The following is an 8,532-nucleotide window of genomic DNA, read 5'->3' on the forward strand; positions in this document are numbered from 1 at the left end:
GGAGCCCGCGTGCATAGTTAGATGCTAGACAGAGAGATATGCGAAGTTAGAAAAGATAAGAATTGAGATATCAAACTGTTGGAGAGAGTTTTTTCTCGTTTGGCTAAAAAAGATATGGATGAAAAAGTCATTTGCCAATTGTTAGAGATGCTCTGATGTTTATGGTTAGACAATGCTATAATATTAAAAAAACGCCAACTAAACAACGTCTCACGCTGGTAAGGTTCTGACTTGTGACGCATCACGCATCTTCGAGGCTGCTGTCAAGCTAGCAGAATCCGCATTTCGTGGCCACATCCACAGTTCCACATCCTAGAACCGTGTGCTCCCACCTGCCAGCGCTGACCACAACAAATGGTGGGAACGGCCCGTTGGTGAATCTCTACAACTAAAAAGACTCGAATGGTATCGTCATACCTCCATCGGCCTGCCTCCCCCGCTCGCTGCGCCCTTCCTCACGACCAACCGCCGCAGCTCCCCCGCGCACCTCCCCCACGCACGTCCTTCCATAGCAAGTCCGTGCCATCAGCTCGCGGCTGCCTCTCTGCACGCGTCACGGCCGCCTCTCTGCGCTCGCTGCCGTCGTGACCGTCAGACGCACGCCAGGCTCGCCCATGCTCGGGTCAGTCCGTTCCATCGCCGCGCTCACCCACGCCTTCACGCCGCCGCACCATCTAGAGAGCGCCACCGGTTACCATCCACGCCTGCACAGGCACTCTGCTGCGAGGTAAAACCGCCCCGCCCCCTTTCCCGTGTCCTCGCCCGCCTGCGTCCCCACTCGACTCCTCGCCGCCCTAGCTCTGATGGTTGACGCGAGGCCACGGTGAGGCGCGTGGCCTCTGGGCGTCAGGAGGCCGCGACGAACGGGGCCGCCCTCGCTGCCGGCGCGGTGCGCAGGCTGCACAATCCCTTTCTTCCTCTAATCCCCAAGGCAATGAACGGAGCGGATAGGAAACAGGGTCTTGTTTCCCTGCTTTTTGAGATGTCGTCCTCGAGCATGCGTCACGAGATGGACCTCTTGAAGCTATGAGGATCTGTTTTCCAATTTTCCTTAACATGTCCTGGCTGTTTGATCTAGCCATTCTTGCAGGCTTTCTTGGTCTCTTGTGTAGCAGGATTATAGGTGGAGACAGTGAGTGACGGGATGAAGGAATTCTTTGCTTAATTCAAGGGGCTAGCGGAAAGTAATAACCCTCGCACTGAATCTTGATTTCTTCCCTCTCTACCTCCGAGCTGATGATCTACGCCCCTGTTTCTGATCTAGATGTGGGGGAAGTTTAGTTTCAGAAAAACTGCCAATCTAGATGGTTGTCGAGTCATAGTTTATCGTAGGATTTTGCCTAATGAATTTGTACTCAATCTGGTATGTATCTACCAAGGTGGTGTCTGAAAGGTTAGGGTAGAACCTCCTAATGCATAACCCTATAAATTCCAGTCCATTGGCTTCATAAATAAGATTTATCACCCAAATGTATATTGCCCCCACATTTGTGTTCATAGTTCTTGAGTCATGACTGTTACTATTTTCTGTATTTCACAAGACACTCATTGTCATAAAAGAGTAAACAATAAAGCATTTCATTCTGTAGACACCCAACTGTGGATGTAGGCACTCTTCACAGAAAGTTGGGGATCATGGACAAATAAATACCTAAATCTTAGCAATATTCCTTTCGCAGTAAGAATTATCCATAATTGTTATTGTTTTTGTGTTTCCAGTCTCGTTTAAGCTGGAAGAGGTCAGGTTTTCTGATAATTGTAGGATCCAGTAACCAATCTTTCTTTGTAGCATGTGCAAGAGGAGCCACCTTTATTACTGTAAGCATCATGCCTTTGATGATAAATATGTAGCCTATGCTTTATATGAGAATAATCAGGTTAATAAACCTTCATATTCTATATTCTGTGAGCTACTGCACTAACAACAAGAAAAATAAAATATAAAAAATAAAATATTCTAATGGATTGATGGTAACTAATTTGGTTGGCCACATTTACTACAACAGTAGTGTTCAATTTATGTTTAAATACGCACAAGGTAGTCACCAGATAAGTGACATTTTGGTTTGTAGTCCGGATTGCACAAGGAGTGGGTAGCTCAATGCTAGATAGAAAATCGCATGTTAGAGTTCTGAAGAATATTGCGTTCTGATTCAGTAATTTTTCTGTAATGGTTTTGCTATTAGCATGCTGTGATCCTGACCATTCTTTCTAAACCTAAATATCTGGAGACATGCTTTGTTGTTTTGTCGAACTAGCGTTTTCGGATACTGAATCCTATTATTCCAGCATAGCTGACATAATTCATATGCCTGAACTAGATGATGCCCAGCACAGAGAGCTGAGTTTAAGACCTCAGTTCAGGCAAGTACATCGGCACCAGTATTGCATCAGTTCAACATGTAAGTACCTAATCAGCTAGCCTATATCTTCTTTGTTCAAGTTGCAGCAAATAGATCAGTACTCGTTCTTCCTTGGTCTCAATTCACCACCTAGATAAAGGCACGAGTCCCTTGGTGTCAGTACGACATTACCTATGAGTTTATTCACCCATAGCTGTAGCAGTAATAGTTCTTGATGGGTTGGATTTTATCTCTAAAGAATATAAAAGATGTGTGTAGTTGCAGCATCACTTTGTGATGTACAAGGAAGGTCAGCTGTTGGCTTGTGTGAATTTATATCTTAGCAGTAATAGTTGCTGAGTTGTCATGTGACCTGAAAAATACCGGTCAATGATTTTCACTCTGGCTGGTTCAAATCTAAAAATATTTTACTCAATATCAAACATCACTGTAGACATTAGAAGTTCAGTGTGTCAGTAACATTGATATGGTATAAGCAACTAGCCAAAGAGTGATGACGTCTTCCATTTTTTATTATTATATTTTATGTCTTTAATAACTAAAGGAAGGACCAAAATAATTACTTAAATTTGTATGTTTGGTGTTTCCCTTAGATGCTACTGCAATTTCGGAACAGAGTCTTGTGGTCTGACATGAATATTTCTCCCTCAAATTATTCAATTTTGTAACTTTACTGGTAATAGAATGTCCTCTTTTTGCTTTTAGATTTAGATATAATTTTCTCTAACCCTCTCTCCACTTCATTCTATAAAATAGATAGCACTGCACCGAGGTCGCTAGGCTCAGGGTCAGGTTTCAGTTAGTCTGGATAGAGGCAAACAATTGCACGTCAAGAGGGAAAAACTCCTGTTATCTATCATGTTTTTCTTATTAAACTGAAATTATGGTCGCTACGAATTATGGATTTAGAATGAATTATAGTTTGTATATTTTTCTTAGTCAACAATTAGAAGACTCGCTACAAAATATTATGGTTGTCTTAACCTGCCAAAAGGCAGTGTACAACTGCAATGCTTGCTCTTTTAGATGGCAAATCAAAAGATAAGTGGTTAAACCCTGTATCGGCTATTTTCAGATTTCCTGGCACTGTGGGATCCATCGGCTACTTTCAGATTTTCTGGCACTCTGGGATCCATAGAGAAGCACAACTCATAGAAGGTAACCACAAATCAAATCTTGTTGCCATTTGTGTACATACACATGTCAATGTGGTTTTTCCTCGCCGTCCTATTCGTTTTGAACTCTTGATCTTTGTATTTTATCTTCTCTTGGCTGCTCTATCCTGAGCCATATCCGCTGGGGGCCGGCTGCCATGAGTAGCAGCCAGCAGCCAACAGCAGGGTCAGCACTTGGCAGACACCTTCAGCAGCCAGCGGATACGACCAGATGATGCTTGCAGTCCCATGCCTAGCCAGTGGCTTTATGTTTTTTTTTCATGTCTCTGTTTTTTTCAGCGTACTCAGCAGATTTGAGAAGATGCAAAAAAAAATCATGTGACTGCATCCTGCCACCGCTGCTTTGTCAGGTATTGCAAAGGCTATATGAAAAATTTCATGTGACTGCATCTTGCCACTGCTGATTTTTTTTCATGTCTCAAATATGATTGTTGCATATTTGAGAACATGCAATTTTGTTCAATCATGTTCAAATTATAAACTAGGTACTATCGGAACCTGCCTTATAATCAAATTTCATGTGACTGCACCCTGCCACTACTGCTTTGTTAGGTGTGACTACCTTACAATGCCAAATTTCCATGTGACTGCATCCTCCTTTTTGTTTCTGTCCAGCAGAGAAGGCTTCAGTTTGAAAAAAAAGAGGCAAACTAAGAGCTGCCCCTTCTTACTGCAATAGCAGGAGATCATCGTCAGCCTCCATGCCCATCCTCAGAAACAGGTACCGAGGTACGTACGTGCACATGTGTGGTATGGTGATTACTGATTACTCCTCCTGCAGCACAAGTGCAATTTGATAATCCTCTTCAGTACTACTAGACCTACGAACGAGTAGTATACCATGGTAACAACAAACTCCTCAATTAGTAGTATACTGCAAATATATGAATGAATGCCTGTCTTGGCACTCTCCTCTTTTTAATATAGCAGGCAGCTCTTCTGCCGGTTTGTTTCAAAAAAATATATAAATGAACTACTATATGATTTGATATGCCTCAAAGGCGAAGAGTGTTTAAATGTAATAACCCTGCAGAAATACTTCATTTTTTCTTATTTTTGATGAAGGAACATATGCCTCGTCGATAATGACGTGTGCAGATTGGAACTCAAGGTGGAGAGTTCTAATTGGTTGAATTTATATTAGATCATCTCTGAGATTTCGTAATAGAAAATACAAAGTTAGAGTATTTTCAATATGATGGTAGTAAATTATGAGTTTATTTACATGTGTATGTTTTATTATATATAACATATCTAGCACTAAGCTATAATAACTATTTTTCAGTTGGTCAAAATGCATTAGATTTGACGAATGAGGGTAGATAAAGACCCGAAGGAGTGCAAGGGGTAAGAGAAAGAGCAAGATTTGCATCAATGTATATTGTATAAAGAGAAAGGAAATAAAATGAACAAGAAGTGTCCTGAATTATACCAATGCATAAAGAGAAATGCAAGTTTGAATAAGTTATATGTAACAATGGCTATGGTTTCCCATTCTAATTAAGTTTTTTTACAGTAGGAAAAAACATGATTAGTTCATGTACAAAAGTCATTGACTCTATGAGCTTGTCGTGCGTCAATGCCTTCCAATACAAACATAAATCGTGCGTATGACAACCTAGATGACGAGATGAATTTTGATTTTATAGTATTCTTATTTTATCGTGTGATCTATATATTTTTAGTATAAAAATTTAGTTTTCCCGTAGCAACGCACGGGCATGCTACCTAGTCTACTATTAATGTTCGAGGCACGCGTAAAAAAAAACGTCCCGTGCTAGATAGTTCTGGCACGTTTGGGTTGGGAGTAATCGAATAGAGGAAATAAGACTGGAAACGTAATGAATAATGTTCATAGAAAAAAGTAGGAAGCAGAATTTTTTTTTCCATAATTCAAAGAAGGCAATTTAGAGGTAGGGATTTGGAAATATTTTATTTGTTTTGTGGGAGCGGGAATTTTAAGGCCTCTATTGGTTCACAGGAAAAATGGAGAAGAATTCTGTAGGAATTGCTACTGCTAATGTCTTTGCTTCAGCGAAATTTGTTTAGATAATGGATATATTAAAAATATCCGGCCTCTACATCGAAAGATGTACACAGCCCAAGTTTACAAAATCTTCGAATAAAAGGAAACGAGAAAGCCTAAGTCTCAAAACAAAGACCAGGACTCTAAAGCAGACAATATAAATGCTTCCACCCTTTATTGGAGATCTCTAAAGCAATCATTTCTAATTTCTTGCTTATGAATGAGAGGGCGTCCTTGGCTTGCTCATCACGCTGCAATGGGCCCCAGAAGCGTAACCAATATGCTCCCCTGAAAATAACATGCACGATAGAGTTAGTTCTCATTTTATTAAAGATAACATCATTCCGGCATGGCAGCCACACCCACCCAGATCAAACCCTTAGCCTTCTTATGCTGATTGTGAAGCCAATTATCAAACATATGGTTTATCGACCTCGGTTGGGTCAAATTTGTAGCAAAGAAGATAATCCTCCAAATTATTTTAGCAAAGGGGCACTCGAGGAAGAGACGTTGGATAGTTTCATTCTGTATATGGAATTTTCCTTGAAGAGCTGTTTTGGAGAAAAACTACAGGAAATTAATTTAGCATCCACTCAAACATTTTGATAAAAATCCTATGTTTTTCCTATGGTCCGTCCATATGATCGTTCCTTTCAAATTTCTATCTTTCTCAATCCTCTATTTTGCAACTACATTTCCATGCAATTCCTATGTTCACTATTTTCCTATGTTCCAAAGGGGACCTTAGCAGGAAACGGAACATATGTTTAAAGGGCTAACTCCCACTAACCAATTTCTAGAGTGAAAACTATACTCTTAATGAAAGATAAATACATCTCATAATCATAATCCATCATACACTAAGACAGGAAAATCACATTTTCGGAGATGGGCATCCAGCCCAACTCTGACTAAACGCCACCATTAGGCCTTGTTTACTTCCAAAAATTTTTGCAAAATGGATATTGTAGCACTTTTGTTTGTATTTGATAAATATTGTCCAATCATAGACTAATTAGGCTTAAAAGATTCGTCTCGCAAATTACAGGTAAACAGTGCAATTAGTTATTATTTTTATCTATATTTAGCGCTCCATGCATGCGCCGTAAGATTCGATGTGTCAGTGAATTTGAATTTTTTGCAAAAATTTTTAGGAACTAAACAAGGCCTTAATCACAAATAACAGAGGTAGGCAAAAATACCTTCCTTTGAATATCAATTACAAAAAACAAAAATGGGCTGCCGAGCCTAGTACTGAGTCCATCGACGAGCTCAATACCGAGGTAGCGCCAAGCCTCATACCGTACCCGGTGCCGAGATCGTGCTCCCTAGATCCGCAGTACCGCTGCCTCACCCTGAAACATATAGGACTAGTTGCAACTCCAAGTTTCGTGGTTGTGTTTTGGGAGATCGCTCTGGTTCTATGCGCGTTCCATAGGTGGTCAGTAGGTCTTTGGTGGTCGACCATCTCATCATCCATCATACACTAAGACACGAGAACATCACATTTTCGGAGATGGTCATCCAGCCCAACTCTGACTAAACACCACCGTTAATCGTGAATAACAGAGGTAAGCGAAAATACCTTTGAATATCAATTAAAAGAAAAAAAAAGGGTTGCCGAGACCAGTACTGAGCCCATTGACGAGCCCGATACTGAGCCCAGCGCCAAGCTCGGTACTGAGACCAACACCGAGACCGTGCTCCCTTCGCTGCTAGATCTGCAGTACCGCCGCCTCACCCTGAAACATAGGAACAAGGCAAATGCTGAGGATGTAGAAGATGATTTATATGGTACATTCTATGAAATATGTTGGTACTCTTCATACACAAGAGAGGCCAAATAAGAAGAAAAGCTAGTGGGATTTCTTTCTGGACTTCCCCAACAGCTGATGTCCTAATTCTTGAATCCTTTTGTCAGAACTGTACTCTGTTTATAAAACAAATTAATAAAACCACAGTAGAGAGTTTTTTACCCCTCCTGTTTACCCTAAAAAAACAGCTAATGTCCTAAAGAAGTAAAGATTAACATTGATGGTGCTTTTATACAAGAAGAAAAAAAAGGTGTTTGGTGGTTTTATTGTGAGGGATCACGAAGGTGCTAATGTGTTGGCTAGTGCAGGTAGAATCAAATGTGGTGCTTGATGCATTGAGTGCCGAGATCAAGCCAAATGTGGTGCTTGATACACAAGTCGGCCGCCCACCCCTTCGCCGCTCGGGTCTCTACAAGGCGGCGAGAGAGGCGGCCGACTTGTGTGTTGGGACTGGCAACTAGGGTTTGGGGCAACACTTTTATATGATTGCGGCATAACCAGCTCGCTATTGGGCTGGCTGAAAGGCCAACGCGGCCCAGGCCCAAGTTGGCTGCGTGTTTCGTTCTCCATCACGTGAAAATGATTTTTTCTGTCGGTATCAGCTAAGCACACATAATTTTTTTTGTATTTTTCTGTCAGTAACAGCATAACCAACAGGGAAAACATATTATTTCTGTCGGTTTCGATACTCTTCTGTCGGTAAGTATATGACCGATAGAAAATAAAATAATTTCCTTGTCTGTCTGTCTGTCTTGCACCGATAGAGATTTTTTCAGTTTCCAGTATTGAGAGATGTATAATAAAATAAGGACCGGCGAACGCAGATGCCAAGGAAGTGTATATAAAATAGAAAGTTCAGCATTCGGAGAATGATGAGGTTACTACCGTCATGTGGTGGATGACGTCGATCGAAGATGCCAGCAAAGTAAGGCCTAGTTCCGAAAAGTGAAAAGTTTTTGATACTGTAGCATTTTTGTTTGTTTGTGACAAATATTATCCAATTATGGACTAACTAGGACTAAAAGATTCGTCTCGTAATTTACAGCTAAACTGTGTAATTAGTTTTTGTTTTCGTCTATATTTCATGTTTCATGCATGTGCCAGAAGATTCGATGTGACGGAGAATCTTGAAAACTTTTTGGTTTTTAGGGTAA

General features: G+C 40.8%; 1 long non-coding RNA gene across 5 annotated transcripts; it reads left to right on the top strand.

Moving 5' to 3' along the window:
- LOC110432462 lies at positions 428-5,162 on the top strand. 5 transcript variants are annotated; one of them, XR_002449908.1, is made up of 6 exons: positions 428-1,184; positions 2,322-2,402; positions 3,439-3,521; positions 3,818-3,888; positions 4,157-4,267; positions 4,824-5,162. It is a non-coding gene; the product is annotated as an uncharacterized LOC110432462 (long non-coding RNA). The 5 variants fall into 5 exon arrangements; XR_002449910.1 differs by lacking the exon at positions 4,824-5,162 and adding an exon at positions 1,720-1,818 and having other exon boundaries at positions 4,157-4,672; XR_002449907.1 differs by lacking the exon at positions 4,824-5,162 and having other exon boundaries at positions 428-1,818; positions 4,157-4,672.

The sequence above is a fragment of the Sorghum bicolor genome, chromosome 2 (assembly GCF_000003195.3).
Source record: "Sorghum bicolor cultivar BTx623 chromosome 2, Sorghum_bicolor_NCBIv3, whole genome shotgun sequence".
NCBI lineage: Eukaryota > Viridiplantae > Streptophyta > Magnoliopsida > Poales > Poaceae > Sorghum > Sorghum bicolor.